The 21,195-nt window shown below is 45.0% G+C and overlaps 1 long non-coding RNA gene across 1 annotated transcript in view; it reads right to left on the minus strand.

Moving 5' to 3' along the window:
- The window catches only part of LOC144826350 (uncharacterized), a 613,456-nt gene that overhangs the window by 24,021 nt on the left and 568,240 nt on the right, over positions 1 to 21,195 (minus strand). The gene's annotated exons all lie outside the window — the stretch shown is intronic.

Consider the following 21,195-nt stretch of genomic DNA (forward strand, 5'->3'; position numbering starts at 1 on the left):
TCGTGGTAAATGATGTTTACAGTAGCGCGACAATCAGTCCACGACTTCTGGAGGCAGAAACATAGAACTCACCGGTTATGCAACAGGCACAATAATTCCTGTCCAGTCCTGCGCATCTTTAGGTGAAAAAGAGTAGTATTTTAAAACACTATAAGATGCAATACTACGTTCAGAAATAAGAAGCCAAGTACATGGTTCTGCACACAGTTAGAACGACCGAATTGTAACAACGCATACCATTACTCCGCAAGTCGTGACAACAACTTGCTCTAGGGGTGTGCTGGATGTTGGAATAGTATAATTTACAATTTCAGCTCCAGTATGTGCAACAGTAGGGAAGGTGTTTGATTTTAAATCCTAAACACCTTCTGACCCCTCCGCAAGTCGTTGTTCTAACTTGCGGAGTAATGGTATGCCCTGTTACCACGCGGTGGATGTAACAACCACGTTGTAATTGTCTGCGGGGAAAATGATTCGTGGTAAATGATGTTTACAGTAGCGCGACAATCAGTCCAAGACTTCTGGAGGCAGAAACATAGAACTCACCAGTTATGCAACAGGCACAATAATTCCTGTCCAGTCCTGCGCATCTTTAGGTGAAAAAGAGTAGTATTTTAATACAGTATAAGATGCAATACTACGTTCAGAAATAAGAAGATAAGTACATGGTTCTGCACACAGGATTGTGAAACAAAACCTTATCAGGTTTAATGGAAACACAACTGCAGGCTCACTTTAGAGTGTTCAAGTGGCTTCCCTAGTTCTTTACATATAGTCAGTCCCAGCACTGAGGCCTTGATTCACAAAGGTACAGTGATACTTTTGGTCTAAGTTTCCACAAAAGTCTAACTTCTCTACTTTTCGGTATTCACAAAGGTAAGTTACGAGTAGTATCTTTATGTCTGCACTCTGGACGAGTGGAAACTCGGCCCGAGTGAGGAGATACTGCCCCGAGTGCAGAAACTCCACCCGAGTGCGAGCGTAAAGATACTACTCTTAACATACCTTTGTGAATATCAAAAGTAACAAACTCATATTAAAAGTCTTAGTTTACCTTTTTGAATCGGGCCCTGAGTCTTTAAATTAATGTTGTTACCCCAATTGGCATAGTCATCACCAATCGCCTCAGTACCTGATTTTGAGGTTTTGTGTGGGAATTGGAGTGTAGCTGGTGGTGATTCAGGTCATAGTTGCTATTTTTTGCAGGAATACAGTAACTTTGATTCACAGTCACTCATGCTGAATAATACCTTAGAGGATCATCACAGCAGTAGTCCCATCACTTGCAGTATTAATGGATGGCTTGAGGTTAGGTAGGGGAGACCAAGAGACACACACACTTAGATGAGCACAGGTTGCTCTCTCCATTGCAGGCTCTAGTTTGCTGAGCAGAGAAAGTTGCTTATTTATTGTTTTTGCTCAATCATTAATGTTTTAGGGCCTGGTTTAACATATGGAAGGTGGGTTACTCTCTCATACTTGTGACCGATATTCCATCTACCTTATTACAAGTGCATTTTATCCTGTGGAACTTGTAATAAGGTAGGCATGATTTCTATCATGTTTGTGTTGGAGTACACCACTGCCAAACTGTATCAGCCCGCAAATTCCTTGTCTCTAGTGAGGCTCTTCTCAGCAGGTAGTGAAGAGGGGTGTTCCTACATTGAGCACCCACCAAAGCAGCAAAACCCACTGCAATGATCTGGACACGGCCGTCTATAGCCCTTTGGGAGTAGCACTTGGGTGAAAACCAATACCCCTTTACACCAGACAAGTACCTGCTGACTCACTTTCCGCTGCCCACTATCAATCTGCATAGTAATGCTCTGAGAGATATAATCAGCAGCCCCTCCACCTATTGGCCGCCCCTGTGTTTCTAAAGCAGCCCTGTCCCTATTCTCCCACACTTCAGTGTATGGGGCTATTATATTTCCATAACAGGATTGAAAACAATATAGTTCCACATCCGGGGAGTCTATGCAACCCTCCATCTTGTGCTATGTTTTTCCAAGAAGTATCCAAAATGGATAGGACTGAACTGGTCAAGCCGACACTCACATTTGACAAGGACCCCTGATAACAGATCCACACGCACATAGTACACACGCACATTCAGTCTGGTTAACACTTTCAAGCAAAATCTTACTTGAGTGTAGCCTGTAGGCACTATACTCTTCCTATACAGGAAGAAGGTCTGTTTGTGACAATCGCTTCCAAAACCAAATGGGAATCTGGCACCACTGCTTAATGTATATATTCAAAGACACATACAGTTGTCTCATGTTAGATGAGGTACAGTTGGTCGTCCAGTTAAATCATGGAACCAAGCTCGGGGTCTTAAAAATTGCAGAATCCCCTAGGACATAGCATGCACACATGATTGTTGTGTACACTAGGCCAAATCAAAGTCTCATATTACCAGATATCATGCAGTTGAGTAACTCGCTGCAGTTGGTGCATATCATGCAGAGGACATTCCCATCCCAATACCTTCATTCACTCAATCAATGCAGCAAACCTATAGATACAAGTAATTCAGATTACATACAGATTATATTCAGAGAGTGACACACTTTAGCTTAACTATGATAATATTAAGATTTACCGTGCCCCTGCGGTCTACTCATTCTTCCCAAGTGAAATAGACCAAAAGACAAGGGTGTTATAATCTATCTAATGATGTGGGGTAAAAGTGATGCACTGATGTAACGTAAAGGGAAAAACGCCAACTGATTGATAAGGTGAGTTATACTGTTTTAGCGGTTTCATGAAGTATTAGAATATTGGAATGTTGGGAGCTCCATTGTAGACAATGGAGTGCTCCCTGCTTCTACGGGGCCGGTAATGGCCAGCTGAGCAACATTCCAATGTTTTACAACGGCCTCTAGGAGCCCAAGGGAATTTAAATCCCCTCGCTCTTCAAGAGGTATCATATTCACGAGAAAACCATGAGTTTGATTAAACTTTATATTAAAATGTTCGACTTGCAGAGGCAAACTTTCGATACTTTTGTCCCTCGCTGACCGACTTCAGGAAGAGGCGAAGATCTGGATCTGCGACTGAGACATAAAACTTGCGACTGCATACCCTTACGGGTGACAAGAAACACTTTACAAGTACAACCTGATTGACTAATTGATTGTCCCTATGCTCTGAATAACTCTGTCAATAGTAAACTTCTTTAGAAAAAGTCATACATTTTTTATCTCGGCTAGAATTGATTACAAAGACCATTTTCTTATAGTGCATTGAAAATAATCCTGCAATATTCTGGAAAAACGCAACATAGTTCAAGGATAACAGAAACCAGCAAATCTTGTACACAAACGTTTTGAAAATCAAGTACTTTGCATCACTTAATAGGCATAAAAAACTTTCCCCAGTTATTATTGGTACTAATGAACAAAAACGCTAATAGTACCTATATTATTAAACATAATAACAATAACTAGAACTGCCAGAATAGCTATGATAATTTTAATATGCTGTGATTGCGTTGTTAATAGTGTTATCAGTATACATAGTCCTGGCACCTTCAAATGCCTGTGGAGCGCCACTTGAGGCATTAAACTTAGAATTATACTGGGGAGGAAGAGATAGTTACGTTGACATGTAGAACACAGGAGGAAATATGGGTATGATACCGCTAAAAAATATGGACAAAAAATTGTGTACTAAATAGCTTTTACTAATATGTTTCCCCAGTGCAATTAACAAAACACTATGGGGCATATTATCAAGAACGGCATTAAAATTTTTCGCCGGTTTAGTGGCAGAAAACTGCCGCTAATGTGGCGACAATGGGCTTGATAATATGCCCTTGAGAATTCCTATAGATGTCCATGTTCTGGTGTGAACATGGACTTCTATTGGAATTCTCCAGGGCATATTATCAAGCCCATTATCGCCGCTTTAGATGCAGTTTTCTGCCACTAAACCGGCGATAATTTTAACGCCTTTCTTGATAATATGCTCTTGTGGCAATATTTTTGTAAAATATATTTAGTACACCGTATGTTTGTCAGGCAATATTTTTGCCAACAATGTTCTGACATTCAACCAAAATATGAGGGTTATCAATGGGAGAACAGGAAGGATAGACGGTCCTCTTCACAGGCCAGGATGGGTTCCAGAGTATGGAGCCTAGCCCTGAGAAATTCCTTTCTCTGCACCATTTTGTTGGAGTGTTTGTTGTCAAGGGTGCTAGATTTGGTGGTAGATGTTTGCTGCTTATGATAGCTCTTATGAAAGTGCCAGCTTCAAACAGTTATCTCTTTTTTGGAGCTAGAATTCAGGAGAACAGAATCCTGTTGACTCAGGTCTGTAAATTACATATAACATTTATTGGAGCATTGGAATGTTGATCGCTCCATTGAAAACTAAAGCTTCTAATGGCTGGTAGAAGCCCGGAGCATCAGCATTCCAATATTTAACAAAGGCCTCATGGAGCCTGCATGTATTTCAACCTCCTATGAGGTTTTTGTTTTACAAATGAGAACATAAAGCCTTCTAGGGGAAGAATGTTTTAATAGCCTTAAAGAGCTCCCTAGCGGGCTCTACTGGCTGTTATAGGCACACTCCCTTTAAAGGGTCTTGTCTTCAGCTCGGGCCTTTAAAGCTGGAGTGGGCTATTAATGGCCAGTAGAGCCCACTACGGTGAGCTCTAAGGCTATATTATTGTTGTGTTTAAAATATGTCCAGCAAGTTACAGCAGTGTATGCAGGAAATTGATTAAATGATTCTGTTTTCTGCTCAGTGTGTTCCTTCTTGTATCTGGAGGGATGTTGGAGTGATCTGGCACCGCTAGGATCATATGCTGTGACGTGTCATTTATAAATATTTTACATGCTCATCTACCATATTAATTGGAGTTTTGCAAAAAAGTCTTTTTGCAGAAAAGTCTAAGAAGTTGGAAAATACAGTTAACCTTTTAGTGAACAGACTGCTTAGGCTGTGGTGTGTACAATATTTATGACAAATGTTAATTCTGGGGTGAATAAAGAACACATTTACCTGCAACCATCATGTTTATTATTAGTACAATAGGTAGTATCTCCTAATATAATACAACTTGGGCTTATATAAAAGTTGGCACCCATTTTGTAGGGCCGCTCCAGATTGTTCTCAGATCTAATTAAAAAACGTAAATCTCTTTCTATGCACTGCTGGTCACTAACAACTCTCCCTAAGTAGAGCCAATATTTTCAAGGCTGAAGATGCTCGGCGGCATGTAGTGTTTCATAAGGTTGTTATGCTGCGCGGGACGCCAGCGGCTCCCTCAGTGTTGCCCGATGGTGTCACACCATCCATCTTGGACTAGCCTCCCCTCATGTGCATTTCAACCTTTTTAGAGAAACTCCTGCTGAAATGAGGGCAAAGCCCTGTGGAGACCTGCTCAGCCACTCAAGGTTGTTACTCTGGCATGTGTACCTCTTACTACAGCACAAACAAACTCCTGGGACAGACCAGGGCTGAGGCTGACTGCCAACAGCAACAATGGGAAAAGGAAGAGGGCTTCAAGCATTACCAAATAATCTCACAAAATGAACATCACATACTCACGCTTGTCCCCACTGATGACCCTTATATAGCCGACTCACAAAGAGACTTCCATCTGTGCTTTAAAAAAATACACCCTTTAGGAGTTTCATAAAACTTCCAAAGAGTAAGTTGGGAAATCTGTTCAAGTGGTATATTCACATGCATTCCTTTGCACCCCTAAACATATTGCTGCCATTAATGTCCACACTGTTTGCATGAGTACAAACCAGTGCCTAATTTGAGCCAGATGTTGCTGTTGGGGGCCAGCAGAACTCCTTTTTGGGGACATTTTTCTCCATCACAAAAATACCGAGAGCAAGGGAGGGAAAAACACACAAAGGTTTAAGACGGAAGAGAGAAAGGCGAAAAAACTGTCACAAAGGGTGGAAGCAGGAACCTAAAAGAGTGAGATAAGAGGGCTGGGAGTGTCTGGAGGTGGATGAAAGAGGCATGAAGTGGATTTAAGACCATGGCCCTGAGTTTGATCATGGTGGATGGGCTACTCCGTTGTAATGTTGACGGATAACCCGGCCGCCAAAATCTAAATCCCATTCTATCCTATGGGTTTATATTTTGGTTAACTGGATATCCGTAACCTTTTTGACGGAGTAACTCGTCCACTGAGTTCTAAATCGGGCCCTATGCAACCTCGGTATTCGGCGCACTGATGGCCGGGGGCGTCTGAGCAGAGCTTTGGGCACCCGCACTCATTCTTCTACAATGGAAGCACTGGCATAAAAGTTCGAATTTTAAACATTTTACTTTTTTATCCACAAGTTAATCATTTTTTCTTGCAGAGAAAAGACTATTCCATGCAGCCTCTAAATGCACCAGTTTCAAGAGGAGCCGCGCTGGCTCGGGGGTCTAAAGTTCCCCAAGCCAAAGCAGTAGATAAATAACAAAGCAAAATGTATTGATTTGAACAACACGAGCAATTAACTAAGTTTTCAGCAAAAAAGTATCGTTGTTAATGAAACTACAGAATCCACCATTTGAAAAGAACAAGCCTTGATTTAAAGATCTGAAACCCAGTACAATGCAGGAGTTCTGTCTCTCACTTGTAGGTTGTTTCCTTTACTAAAATATAGACTCATCCACCAGGCTCTGGTGACTACATTGTACTCTGAAGAACAGGTAAAAGCAATACATTGGCAAGGAGAAGACCAGCACCTGTGATGGAAGACATAGGCAGTAGAGCTGTGAAGGAATGCAGGTGCAGGACACACAAGCCAGCCACAAATGATGTATTGTGCCCAGCAGGTCCCTTTTTGCTGATGGGGTATTCAAACCTTGTTAAAATAATGTAGTAGCAGACCTCTGCAAGCACATTAAGTCCGAGGTAAACATCAGTGTACCAGCTGATCCCTGTAATGTAAATGTAAATGTATTGCGACTTATATAGCGCACGTATCACCCGAAGGTATCAAGGTGCTTGCTTAGGGAACCCATCCTGGTATTCCCCTGTGAGATACCCCGGCAGGGTATCCACAAGGTGAAAGCCAGGCATCCCGCCGCGAGGGGCCGTAGTGGAGATTAAGCAAGCTATTGCCCAGAGTCGCAGAGTGTGACCCCGTGAGTTGAGTAGGCACCGGAGCGAGAATTGTCGAGTCCGTGGAATTTTTGAGCCCGAGACTCGCCGAGGCAGGGCATCGAACCCTGGTCCACGGCCGATCTCAGCTTCCAGGTCTGCCGCCTCTAACCACTGAGCCACGCTTTTCTGCCTGTAAGGCAATCTGTGACCATGTGATGTATGTACCATGGGAACGAAGCTGCCTTTTCATCTGTGTTTGTTTTTGTTTATCTTTTTGCTCCTGGGTACTTATTTATTACAGAATTGGCAAGAAATTATTTTGCAGCCCATTTCGTAATACCCATTGCCCGCGTACATATGTAGCACCTGGCCAATTTTGAAAAGGGCATTATCCCGCCTCCCGACAAGCCTTCTAAAATGCTAGTCTTTCTTTTATTATTACTATATAAACCCACTGCCATGCCTGTTAGCAACAAGACTATACACAATGACAGTGAGAGAAAGGAAGGGAACAGGACTGGAGCGAGGAGGACCTCAATTAGGGTAATGAATATTACAGGTAAGTTACAAGGCATTCCTTCATTTGCATGTAAATGTAAATGTAGTTGAGCTTATATAGCGCACAGCTACCCGCAGTGGGTTTCCCGGCGCTTGCTTAGGGAACCCGTCCTGGTACTCCCCTGTGATATATCAGGGTATTCACAAGGTGAAAGTCAGGCATCCCGCCGCGAGGGGCCGTTGTGGAGATTAAGCAAGCTATTGCCCAGAGTCGCAGAGTGTGAACCCGAGAGTCGAGGAGGCACCGGGGCGAGAATTATCGAGTCCGTGGAATTTTTAGCCCAAGACCCGCCGAGGCGGGGAATTGAACCCTGGTCCAGGACCGATCTCAGCTTCCGGGTCTGCTGCCTCTAACCCCTGAGCACACTTCTCCACATGTAGGTGTGGCATTAGGAAATACGGGTAAAGCTCTGGGGCACATGAGACCTACTGCAGACGCAGAATATATGGACAGAAATAGACTCCTGGATACGCCCCTCCTGCTCGGAGCACTGTTAGTGTAACCCCGAAGGGTGACTTTTGGGATGTCCCTGCAAGTTGTTTTTTTGAATGCCACTCTCCCCAGCCCCCAGGGTTCATTGCAGCAGGATATAAGGGAGAGAAAGGGAAGAAAGACTGAGAGAGACAGGTTTGAAAAGGTCTGCTCCGGCCCATATTTGATTAAACCACTGAGTGATGCTGTATTGCTGCGCTCTCTCCGGTGCATGTGTTAAATCAGCAAGGCTTGCATATGAGCTAAAGAGAGCATTCTCTTTCTATAATTAGGCGCATTGTACTAGAAATATAATACACTTGCGTATAATAACAGTGACAGGCTTCCCTGCTTCAAAGGAAGCGCCATGCACACTCTAGTATGCCATAAAGTCCTCTTTCCTTCAATCTTTACATTTGTGCTAGCTGTAAAGTGTAAATGCCCCTACTCGCCATAGAACTAGTATTAATGTGCACTTATGTTAATCTCTGGACAAAACTTATTTGCACATGTGTCTCTTTCCCCGGTGCCTGGAGGTCCAAAAAGGCATTCTTACTTGTATTACAAGTCTTGCAGGGTAGATGGCACATTATGAGAACTGTATATAATTGTTGGGGAATGGTATATTTTGAAGGCTTAAGTGTGATTTCTACAGGAAACGAGGTCACTGGTTCCCCTGCAAAACCATCTTTAAAAGTAAGAGCCAGAGAACGGATGTCACTCTACAACATCCATCTCCATAGGAAGGGACAAGACTGCACTCAAAAGCTTCCATCAGCATGGGAAGAGATGTCAGTGACTTCCAGCTCAATGTGTCTTTAGAAGAAGGCAGTGAAGCTGAATTTACCTCCCAGCATCTATTTCCACTAGAAGTGACATCACTTCATTTCCCAGAATGCATCTCTAGGAAGTAGCTTGTCCTCCTTCATTCTCCCTTCTTCATTCCACCTTTTAAGCCCTTTTACTGCCAGGGAGTATCGAGACTTTGGTGTCTCCTGTTTGGGCCTCTTCTGAACACTGCAACTCACAGTGGATGGAATCATCATTTGATTCACTCTGCACAACACATTACTAACCCCACTCACAGTATCATTGTATCCTGGAAACACACAGAACCTGACCTCACCCATCCTACACTCTCATGCTTCGATAGTAACAGCTGATTTCATGCTCGTCAGCGTGCACTCTGCAGGTCTCCATGCTCCAGATATCACAGACCTCATCGCCTACTGAAGCCTTGAGACACCTTTCATCACAGAAGCATGACTCAACCTCAAACCATTTTGCAGGCTAGATGTCCTTCTCCTACAAGCTACAGCATGCATCTCGTGTTCCTAAGAAGGGATGAGCCCTTGCTGTCATCCATAAGTCCTACAGGTCCTGCACTATAGACAAGTAAGTGATATTCAACTCTGTGTAGCTCCTTGCACGCCACTGCACCTCCTCCTCAACCCATTCTGCCACCTCCGCCTAATCTACAGACCTCCTGGAAATAACAAGGACCTTTAAATGGATACTCCGACTTCCTCACCACCTCTCTATCCAAAAGGCCCACATCATGATCCTCAGTGGCTTTACCCTTCCAGTCATCTCAATTATTAAAAACAGCAGACATGTACCTCAGCCTCATTGACATGCTCAGTGTGGTACAGCATGTCCACTGATCAATTCACTTCAAGGAGCACCTCCTGGATCTCCTCCTATAGACATCATCAGCCAACCATTGCAAGCCTCCTATCCTTTCAAATGGACTGTCTACATCCCCATCCCCATCACCTTGCTCAGCACTCAGCCAACACATTGAGGTTAAATTATAAAAGGACAACAAACCTTCAGATTCTTCAAAGCCTTCTACATAGAACACCTCAAGTTTAAAATGATGGTATATCCTACTACATCCATTGATGACATCAATACCTTACTATTTAGCGTCAACGCGTTTCTGGAAAACCATTAGAACATCAATGGGACAAGTAAAATAAGTATGTGTAAGTTGAATCATTCAGCTCTTTCACAGTCCAAAGACCTACCAGCAACAAATGCTCCATTAACAGACAGCAGACAGAAAATGGAACACATACAACCCTCAACAATCTCTTGCCACTGAAGTCCGTTTGTGTAACAAAAACACAACACAACACGTCAGCCAATTCAAAGTACTACACCGACTCCATCAATGAAGCAATTAATAAAAGTAAAATGCTCTCCAAAATAATCAAGCACTAAAACAACTCCCTGCTCAGTCCCCCTATCCCACACTCTGCAGGCCAGTGTAATACCATCAACAACCTATTCAATGAAAAAATACTGAAGGTCTGATTGCGTCTCAACAACACCAAACCTGCTTCTCCTCTAACACCCACGTATCCCAGCTGCATCTCAAAACAGTGACCCTTCAAACATCTGTCTCTCAAAGTATTTCACGACATCCTCATCCCTTTCTGAGTCATCACCTGGGAATATGTTCTCATACCCTCATCCTTCATTAAAGGCCACCACAAGAAACTCTTTCACCCCTACTCACTATCGCCAAGGCCTCCCTCTCGCGTTGTATCTTCACTGACGCTCTCAAGACATGCCAGACCCTTTCACATCTGAAGTAACCCACATAAAACTGCGTCAACCTTCCAAATATAACCTATCATTTTGCTACTCTTCATTGCCGTGATCATCGAAAAAAGCAACTTCAATTTCCCTTGCATGATAATCAGTCTCGCTTCAGAACATGCTACCTCATGGGGAAAGCTACCATACAAGCATTAGGTGATGCCTTTCTTACCACAGATTAAAATCCCCTCTGTGTCCTGATAGTACTAGACTACTTAGCTGCAAACCACCTCCTTCAAACTCTGAAGTGTCATTCGGGAATTACAGAAAAAATCCTTCACTGGTCCTCCTCCTTTCTATACCATTGACAACCGTACAGTCAGATGGGAAATTCCAGGTACCAGAACATCATCTGTGGAGTTCCCTGGGGTTGCATCTCATTTCTTGACAACATTAGAATTCACCAATACAACGATGATGTACTACCACATTTGCAGGGCTTCTCTGCTCCAGGCCACGGTATATCAACAACTGCTTGCACCTCATCTAGATTTGGATGTCCAAGACATGTCTTAACCTTAACATGACCAAAAGGGAATTCCTACTGTGTACCAAGTACAAATACATATCCCACACAGGAACAGGGTCAAGACTGATTTGCATATGGCTGGGTCCAAACTGGGGTGGGGTGGTGTGCAAAATAATGAAGGATTACACCCAGATCCTTGTGACTTGGTGTGAATGTTTGCTTTGTCCAGTATTCCATTCATCAATTGTTTCTTTTGCATATTCCACACAAACATGCAGGATCAGTTTTCCCATGAATGATTTCATGGATAATATTATGAGTGATGTAATGTGTGGAACAATTGTAAAAGAAACCAATATGTCTATGAGTATTATTCTTAATTTTTTTTAGCCCACAATATGAGGTTGTGAAAACAAGCACAAGAGGACCTTCCACTCCTCTTCTAGGGGAACCCCAACCGGGAAACATCCATTACAACTCAGTCATTACATCGCACTGCTTTTACAACGCAACTGTTACAACGCATGCCATTACAACGCATACCATTACAATTCATGCCTTTACAACTCATGCCATTACGACGCATACCAATACAATGCATACCATTACAACTCATGCCGTTACAACGCATTATAATGTAAGTAATGGAGATTGTTTTGTTTTAAGGTGGGCATGGGTTTTGGGGTAGATGGGAATAGTGATTTGTATCCCTACGCTATCCAACACTTTCACTACTGTTGCACTCTTGAGAGTGGGAATAGTATTTTTTACCCCTGCAGTATCCAACACTTACCCTACTATCTAAAAGAATTATGCATTGTAATGGTGTGCGTTATAATGGAATGTGTTGTAATGGTAGTTTAAAAAAAATGCATTGTAATGGCCTGTGTTGTAAAATAATGCGATGTAATGGTAGTTGTGATGTAAAAACTACGTTGTAAAAGCATGCAAAGTAATTGTTTGCATTGCAATGTCATATATTCACCACACCATGAGACAATACCATTTTAAAATGCACTACTACATTATGGGGTGCTCCTTCCTAGAAGCAGTTAGTAAGAAAGGAGCGGCTCTTGCAGCTTATTTTTCTGAACACCCAGATCGTTTTTCTGTTGGTTGGGACTGTAGAGGGAGGGCAAGGGCTCCCAATACTCCACAGTCTCACCTGACAGCACCCTTCACGAGTGGTGGCCGGAGCTGGCGATTGTTTTGGATTTGATTATTGGGAAGGTGGGCACCCTCCCACAATAAGCCCTTTGGGCTCTAGGGACCGCAAAAGAGCACTTGGTCTGGAGAAACACAAACTCAGGATTTAAAATGGGACAAGTGTTTTAGGTTGGAAAAGGTAGTGCCTTTTTAAAATGTCATGCAGGCTGAGGGAAAAGGCAAGTAAGACTGATAGCCGGGGCTTGCGGGGAAAGAGCAAACATCGACATAGAGGTTAAGAACCCGGAGCCTAGTAAAAGCTGGGATAATTGGAGCCCAGAAAATAGCTATCTAGGAACACCCCACTGGGATCAGAAAGAGTCTGGTGGCCTCAGCTGTATCGATTAGGGAACTGGGTTGTCGCATAGCTTGAAAATTATATCATGGAATATAAATGGGTTTGGAGGGCAAACAAAAGTTGAAAGTATAAATGGTCTAGCACAGTGTGCCGAGATCCTTTATTTGCAGGAAACATGGCTATGGGACAATAATCCTGTAATTGAAGGCTTTGTCCAACAGTGGCGGCGCCTCGAGGGAGTGCTACGGGGCGGTGGGGCAGGGAGGGGCGGGGGCAGCATGGAGGAAAGGAGTTGAGTAAAGAAATATCTTGTTGTTGAAAGCTTTTATTCGATATGTTGAGTAAAGAAATAAATAAAAAGAACTAATTGAATTGCATGCTGCATCGCCGATTTGGCTACAAGATATTTAAAAAAATACTGCCTCTTGAGCTTGGCTACGTTCATTATTTTAATTTATCGTCCACATGCTATTGAGTTTGTCTGTTGTAATGTAGTTTTGTAAATTAATGAATGTATAAATGAGTCAGCGGGGATGAATAAATGCATGCATTGAAAGATGAGTGACAGTATGCATGTATTATGCCATACTGAGGGGCATATTTATGAGTGCTTTGCGGCATGCTTGCAACATGCTTGCAACATGCAACATGGCAACATGCAACATGGCACATGAGTGACAAAAACCCCCTAAGTCATATTTGTAAAGCCGTGTAATGCCACTATGCTTGGCTTAAAAACTGGAGTAATGCAACACAGCGCAAATTTCTGCGTTGCCTTACTCTGCGCAGGGAGGGGTTCCTTGGGCATTGTGGAAGGGGGGGTTCCCACATAACTCTCATAGTTTTTAACACTTTCCCAGATTTGCAAGAACTTGTAAACCAGGGAATGTACCATAAAGATACGCCTCCCCAGGAGAGGCGTAACTAGGAGAAATATCTTTATTACTCCTCGTTTCTTCCTCTGTCCATGTGCGCTGTAATCTGTAGCACATTTACAAGGAGCAAATAGCTTCTTAGGATTGTTTTTGTGCAGGAAGGTGTACCTTCCTGCACAAAAACAGTACTGCCTACAATACAGGTGCTAGCGTAACTGCATTGGCACCAGGCTGCCAAAACTGTGCCCGTGCAGGGGGAAGGGTAGGGATGTGCTGTATTGGATAATTACAGTGCATTCCTGTTCTTTCCCTGTGACGCAGTGCAGCAAGGTGACTTGCTGCGCTGCTCTGCGCCACCAAATTCCATAACTGTAGCTCCAAGTGCCTAAACTTATCAATGACAAAAGTGGCACTTTCATTTAAAATCCAGGCTAATTGTCTTTGCTAATGCTTGTTCTTTTCTTTACTTCAGGCACAACAATGACAGTACCCCTTGTGTTGTTTCTGACCCTCAAGATGGGCATCCCTCACTTTAGATAAAGGAAAACGTACTAGTCCTTTGCAGCTACCACACGGTACATGTTTCTGTGCGTTTGTATGTATATAAATACCTGTTTAATAAAAATTGTGAAATAAAAAAAAAGTTAAAAAAAAAAAAGAATGGCCCATTGAAACACTATATATCTATCTTTTTTCTGTACAAGGGCGGGGGCGGGGATGGCTTCTGAATAGAATTGGTGTTTAGGTATAAGAAGAAGCACACCGCTTTCAGCCCCCTAACTTGCTCCAAGCGAGCTCAACTTCAAAAAGTGCCCTTGAAATAAACCGTGTCACAGGAAAGGAGCGCATTCAAAGCACACCAGGCGTGTCCCAAAGGAAGCAGGAAGGAAAACCCGCACGAAATCAGACGAAATCAAAGGGTTGTTGTCCCAGAGCCATCCCGAGTCCTGCGGGCAGATGAGTCCCCTGGCCTGAGATTTAAATGGCCCTGGTGGCCGGCCTGGAGCATGCGCAGAGGGCGCCGCAGAAGGCCCCGCGCGCGCAGCATCCTTGGCTGCCTGTCAGCCTGTCTGGGGCTCCTCGCGAGCAGGCGCGGGGCTTATTAAGAACCCACATACAGAATCAACATCTGTTCCCGCACCGGTGCACACCATATAAATGTAAATCGATGTCTGGGGAAAGGACGTCAGACTAGAGCGAGTCTCTCTAGAAAAAAGGGCTTAGTCTAAAAATATATAATTATCACTTCACCGTAGCGGCAGTGCCTACGTGCCAGGTAGATTGCTTCAAGTCAAAAAATCAGAACTGCTCCTCTCTCGGCAAAAAAAACCTTCAAATTCCCATAGACCAATTTGTCCTTTAGCGCCCTACTTAGACAGTTTGATGAGCTCTCAAAGTGGAACAAGCAATAGCAAAGCCAACAAGCCTGCCCTTGAAGGGCTGGTGGGCTGGTCAATTAATTTTTTTATTTTTTATTGCAAGAATGCCTACTTATGGCCACCATACGCTTGCAGTCTTTTTTTAAATTTAAAATTCATTCACTGATGTGGCTGTTTTAGTAGTGATTTATATAAAAGGTTTTCAGTCGTGGAATGCATTTCATTATATTTTTTGAAGGATAGGAATAAATCACCAGCTAACCAAGTACTCACGTATGCAGCTACAATTTTACATAGACACTTCGTACTGTTAAAAAGGGGACAGAAACGAATCGCCTTCCAATCACCATTGGTACAGGGAAAATAAACAAACACTATTCAATGTTAAGATAAAAGATATCTAAAATGAAAAAACCCATATCACACAAGAGAAATGAACTATTATCAGTGGTGTAGCTAGCCCATGTGCCGCCCGTGGCAGCCAATGCGTTTGCCACTTGCAGCAGCCACATGAAAGACAGGGGGTGGGGGGGGAGCAATGGAGGAGGAGGGGGGACACCGCCCCCAAAACTCGTGCTGACCGGGGCGGACCGCAAACCCTGCCACCCACTTGCTACACCACTGACTAATATTAGTTGAGGTGAACTGTAAGAAATGTAAATTATAGGTTGAGGAGGGTGAGAACCTTCTTCAAATAACAATCATAATCCTTGCCAGGTTGAACCACAAAAGTCACAGAATAAAGGTGCTTAAACCTTTGGTAGCCTGGTACAAGAGCAAATAGGATTAACTTAAAGTCAATGTGTAAAGTAGCTATGCAGCATTCAAATAGTAATAAGGTGAAAACACAAGAATAACAAACACAACAATAATCCAATCAGTAGAACCAGAGTTTTTAAAGTCTTTATTAAAAATAGACCGAAAGGAGGGAAGAGTCAGCTGTAGGTATCTGGTCACGCTGGACCATAAAAAAGTTACAAGTTCAAGCCGACCATGATGGAGTTGGACCAGAGACAGCACCAGGTTAATCCCACTGGAAGTTTTCCTTTTTAGGTTTCGACCTGGCGAAAAGCTGCGCAAGCAGCGATGCGCGCAGGCGAAATCTTATGTCTTTCACTGTGTGGCTGGGAATCCGCCCCTCTGTTCCATTGGCTAGCTCCATAAATGGAGGCTAGCCATTGGAACAGAGATCTGTCCGTCAATTGCGGAGCAGATTAGGGAGCGTTCCGGCCATTTTTACTCATTCTGCCCCTTTGGACACGTCAGTGCGGCGGTGGGCGGGGTTTATTTTTGTGTTCGTCGAGGTTTCTTTTTGTCATTCCGCGGCCGACCGCCGCCGGAGGAAGTCCAGGTCCAGGTGAGTGCTTTCTGTGTGTTCCCGCACCCCCCTCCCGCTGTCCGTCTTCCCGTTCCTGCCCCCCAGATTGTTCGTGTCCCCGTTCCCGCCCCCTCCCGCTGTCCGTGTGCCTGCCCGCCTCCCTCCCGCTGTCCGTGTGAAAAGTGCAACTGACGATTTTCTGTTCAATTTAGTCTGCGATAATGTAATATTTGAACGCAATAGACGAGTACAATGGTCTCACAACTTTAGTGTTATGCTAGTGGTATTAAGTTTTTACTCAAGAACTTGTCCTTTTTCTTACGCTGGAGTGCACAGATTTTCCCGCAACCCCCTCCCGCTGTCCGTCTTCCTGTTCCTGCCCCCCCCTGTTCGTGTCCCCATTCCCGCCCCCCTCCCGCTGTCCGTGTGCCTGCCCGCCCCCTCCCGCTGTTCGTGTGAAAAGTGCAGCTGACGATTTTATGTTCAATTTAGTCTGCGATAATGTAATATTTGAACGCAATAGACGAGTACAATGGTCTCACAACTTTAGTGTTATGGTTGTGGTATTAAGTTTTTACTCAATAACTTGTCCTTTTTCTTACGCTGGAGTGCACAGATTTTCCCGCACCCCCCTCCCGCTGTCCGTCTTCCTGTTCCTGCCCCCCCCCGCTGTTCGTGTCCCCGTTCCCGCCCCCTCCCGCCGTCCGTGTGCCTGCCCGCCCCCTCCCGATGTCCGTGTGAAAAGTGCAGCTGACGATTTTATGTTCAATTCAGTCTGCGATAATGTAATATTTGAACGCAATAGACGAGTACAATGGTCTCACAACTTTAGTGTTATGCTTGTGGTATTAAGTTTTTACTCAAGAACTTGTCCTTTTTCTTACGCTGGTGTGCACAGATTTTCCTTTTAGGCTAGAGTGCACAGATTTTTATGGTTGCTGTTCACTTTGGGCCTTGTGGTGCTGTGCTCTTCTGGGTGTGGTATGACTTTGTTTTAAAGGTTTATTTTGTAGATTCATGAGAGGATGCAGTTCATTCTATTTAGTTAACACTTAACCAACTGTATGGTTGTGGTGTCTTGTTGGATGATGAGGTTGTCAGTCGTTGTATTTGTGTTACGCTGGCAGACGGCGTGAATGTGCTGTGGCAGCTGTTTGCCCATTCTGTTTTGTTACATTGGTGAGGGCATGATGCTGCTCGGTGTTTAACATGTGTTTTGGTATAGAGTGGTAAGTAGACTATTGCTGGCTATGCACACCTGTGCAGCGTTGGAATATTGTGTTCTCGGTCTATTGCTGGGATTGGGAACGCTTGTAGTGTGGTTCAATCCTGCAGTGTTTTAGGCGAGGCCAAGCACTCATGACCTGTCATGGGAGCGAATGATAAGCCTTTGAGTTAATCACCTCCCCTGTACCTCTCCCAGCCTCAGGGCCGAACTGGGAACCCAAAGCACCCTTGGCAAATTTTCAAACCAGCTCCCAGTAAGCCACCCTACTACAAAGGGGGGCATTTAGGGATTCTCCGCCCAAGACAATTTGGGAGAAAATGGTGCATTCAACTCATTTGTCATTGTGTTCAATTGTGTAAGCTTTCAAAGCATATTAAAGGTGGAAAGTCCGCCCCACCTCCAACCCTAGCGCAGCTCTAGTGGCATCCTAGGTCGCAGGCGTTGCTGGCAGTCCATTATCATTACAATTCTAAGGTTTATGCTGGCTAGTAAATGGTATGTGTGTGTATGTGACTGATACCGAGTGTGTGCGTGTGTAACTGCTCCAGTGTGTGCGTGCATGTGACTGCTCCAGAGTGTGTGTGTGTGTGTGTGACTGCTCCTGGGTGTGTGTTTGACTGCTCCAGGGTGTGTGTGTATGTGACAGCTCCAGAGTGTGTGTGTGTGTATGTGACTGCTCCAGCGTGTGTGTGTGTGTGTGTGTGTGTGACTGCTCCAGTGTGTGTGTGTGTGTGACTGCTCCAGTGTGTGTGTGTGTGTGACTGCTCCAGTGGGTGTGTGCATGTGACTGCTCTGGTTGTGTGTGTGTGGGGGGCTCTGGGTGTGTGTGTGTGTGGCTCTGGCTGTGGCTGGCTCTGGGTGTGTGTGGCTGGCTCTGGGTGTGTGTGGCTGGCTCTGTGTGTGTGTGGCTGGCTCTGGGTGTGTGTGGCTGGCTCTGGGTGTGTGTGGCTGGCTCTGGTGTGTGTGGCTGGCTCGGGGTGTGTGTGGCTGGCTCGGGGTGTGTGTGTGTGGCTCTGGGTGTGTGTGTGGGTGGTAGTAATTGCTGTCTGCTGAGCTCGTCCGTAGGGTACAATAGTTCTCACATTTGCGAGAGATTAAGCTATTGGCAATGTAAATGACAATGCCGTTTATTTATCTGTTTTCAAAACCAACACATAAATACAAATGTTGTCATTTACAATGCCAATAGCTCTAACTTCTCCAAAGGTGAAACCGTTGCATTGTAAATGCTTGTTACTTTTCCTTCTTACTTTGATGTGGGGACTTTGTAGTGTCACTCGGCGGGGCTCTGCGTCGCTCTGCCTCGGGCCCAGAGATGCTTTTAGTCGGGCGCTGTACGGCTGCACAGGACTCAGCATCGCTTGGTGCTGGATTCGGTCAAGCCTTTGTGAGGAGCTGCGCAATTCCACAGTTCTGGGTGTACCTCAATGTTGCAATGTATTTGCTACTGTGAGGTATTCATTCAGGAGATGGATGGCTCTGCGCGGCTCAATGTTGCGCGCGTCTGCTCTGGTGAAGTGTTCGGTGAGAAGCTGAGCGGCCCTGCAGGGCTCGGCATTGCTGGGTGTCAAATTTGGTGAATTTGTTGGTGAGAAGGTGTGTGCCACATCTCTGTGGCGCTCAGCATTGCTTAGTGTTCCTCAATGTCAAACCTGAATAAATCTTCAGTTATCCAGGGTGAAGTACATTCTGACTCCAGCCAAGGGTCCAGGACCTTTAGAGTAACACATAGGGGTGATGACTCACTTGAACTGAGGCCAGCATGGGGACCAGGTCAGGCCCAGCAGGTTTTGGGCAGCTAGAAAGCAGGGCAATCCTTCTTCAAAGTCTTCACCGGTTCTGATTTCAGGTACTGGGATGCCACTTTTAAGCCCAGTGTCAGCCACCTCTTTGTCTAACTCTAAAACTGTTTCTGTCCATACTCTCAGGGTCCACCAAGCTAATCCATGGGGAACTCTTCTCCTCACCTGTGGACACCACCTGTGCAGCATCTAACCTTAACCTGCTCACAGGTGTGTCCCAAAAGACAGACAGCAAGCCACAGTGGCCACTAACAATAGTCAGGGATGAGACCCAGGCCTTATGCCACTCAGGGCTCTCAAACCTCTGTGGCGTCAGAGAGCGGGAGGCAGTAGCCCCAGGTGCTTGGCACCCTTTGTCCACTCTCCCTCCTGTCAGGTCAGTTATGACATCCTGACACTGACCCACCAGCCCTGGCCTGTACCGGCGGCTGGACCAGAGACTGGGGTGGCCTCTCCCACGTTTGCGTGAAGCTTCCGCACGATGCGACAACTGCAGCGGCGACATCCTTGTTCAGAAATGCGATGGCAGCAGCTCCGACGGCGGCACGCTTCTCGGGGGATGTGAGGTGCTTTCCTCAATGCGGTGCAGTGCGGCAGTTCCAGCGGAGACACTCTTGTTCAGAATTGCGATGGCAGCAACAGCGATGGTGACACGCTTCTTCCTCATTGCGAGACTCTTCTCTCGATGCGGTGCAGTGCGACAGCTCCAGCGGCGACACCCTTGTTCAGAAGTGCGACAGCAGGCAGCAATGACGGTGACACACTTCCTCTTCGTTGCGAGACACTTCTCTTGATGCGGTGCAGTGCGACAACTCCAGCGGCGACAACCTTTTGTTCAGAAGTGTGACGGCAGCAGCAGCGACGGCGAGACGCTTCTTCTTCGTTGAGTCGCGCTTCCAGCTCCTTGATACACGCAATCCCTCAGAAGGCCCAAAACAGCAGTAGGCACTTCTAAAAGAACTCTGGAGAGCTGGTGGTTGAAATCTGTTCTCCCTGAGACTTCAGCAGGAGCCAAGCTCTTTCACAAGTTGAAAGCAAAGTACACAAAGTTCCTTTCTCCTTCCTTTGGCAGTCAGGCAACCACTGCAGGCCAATCCCCAGAGCAGCACTTTAGCTTAGGGATAGTCTCTCCTCAGTTTCTTCAGGTTCCTCTCCTCAACTGTTTCTGGTCAGTTCCCCTAGGTTTGTCTCCAGTCTGGCCAATGAATGATGATTCAGTGACAAGTGACAAGTGACAGTGACAAGGGAATATTTTTCTGAAGTAAGGAAGGGATGGTTTAACCCCGTCAGGAAAACCCACACCCCTCCACACGCAGGGCCTTTGTCACACCACAGGAGAGCTATTACAGTGAGGTAACCCAGGACACTGACAGCAAGACATACTTGGCTTAGGCATGAAAATGGCAACTTTGTAAATGTGGCATTTTCAAAATAGTACTTTAAAAACTGGCTTGACCATTAAGTGAGGTTTACAATGAGTCTTTGAATAATTTTTCTAGCTAGTTTCAAACTGTAGTTTTGCATTATTGGAGGTTCTTCACTGCCAGGACATGTAAAACTCTAAGAATATATTTGTCCTATTTTTTAAATACTATGCACCCTGCCCTATGAACGTTTACTGACTAACCCAGGGGTTAATTATGAGTATTGGAAGGAAGGTTTATGCCTGGCAAAAGGTTTATTTTAAAAACACACAAATAAGGCCTGAGGAGGTTTGAAGACCAGCAGGGGGGACTCCCCTCTAACCCAATCAAAAGTCACTAAATTGCACACCTGGGTCTGTATCTTGAACGGAGTGAGGGGAAGTCCCTTTTAAAGGACAATTTCCCCCACCCACCCGTAGGGGCATGCTTCATAATAGTGTAACCTGCCCGCACCGTGAACCTAGTCACAGTGCGGGCTACAACCTCT

Source organism: Lissotriton helveticus, chromosome 3_2 (genome assembly GCF_964261635.1).
Source record: "Lissotriton helveticus chromosome 3_2, aLisHel1.1, whole genome shotgun sequence".
Taxonomy (NCBI): Eukaryota; Metazoa; Chordata; class Amphibia; order Caudata; family Salamandridae; genus Lissotriton; species Lissotriton helveticus.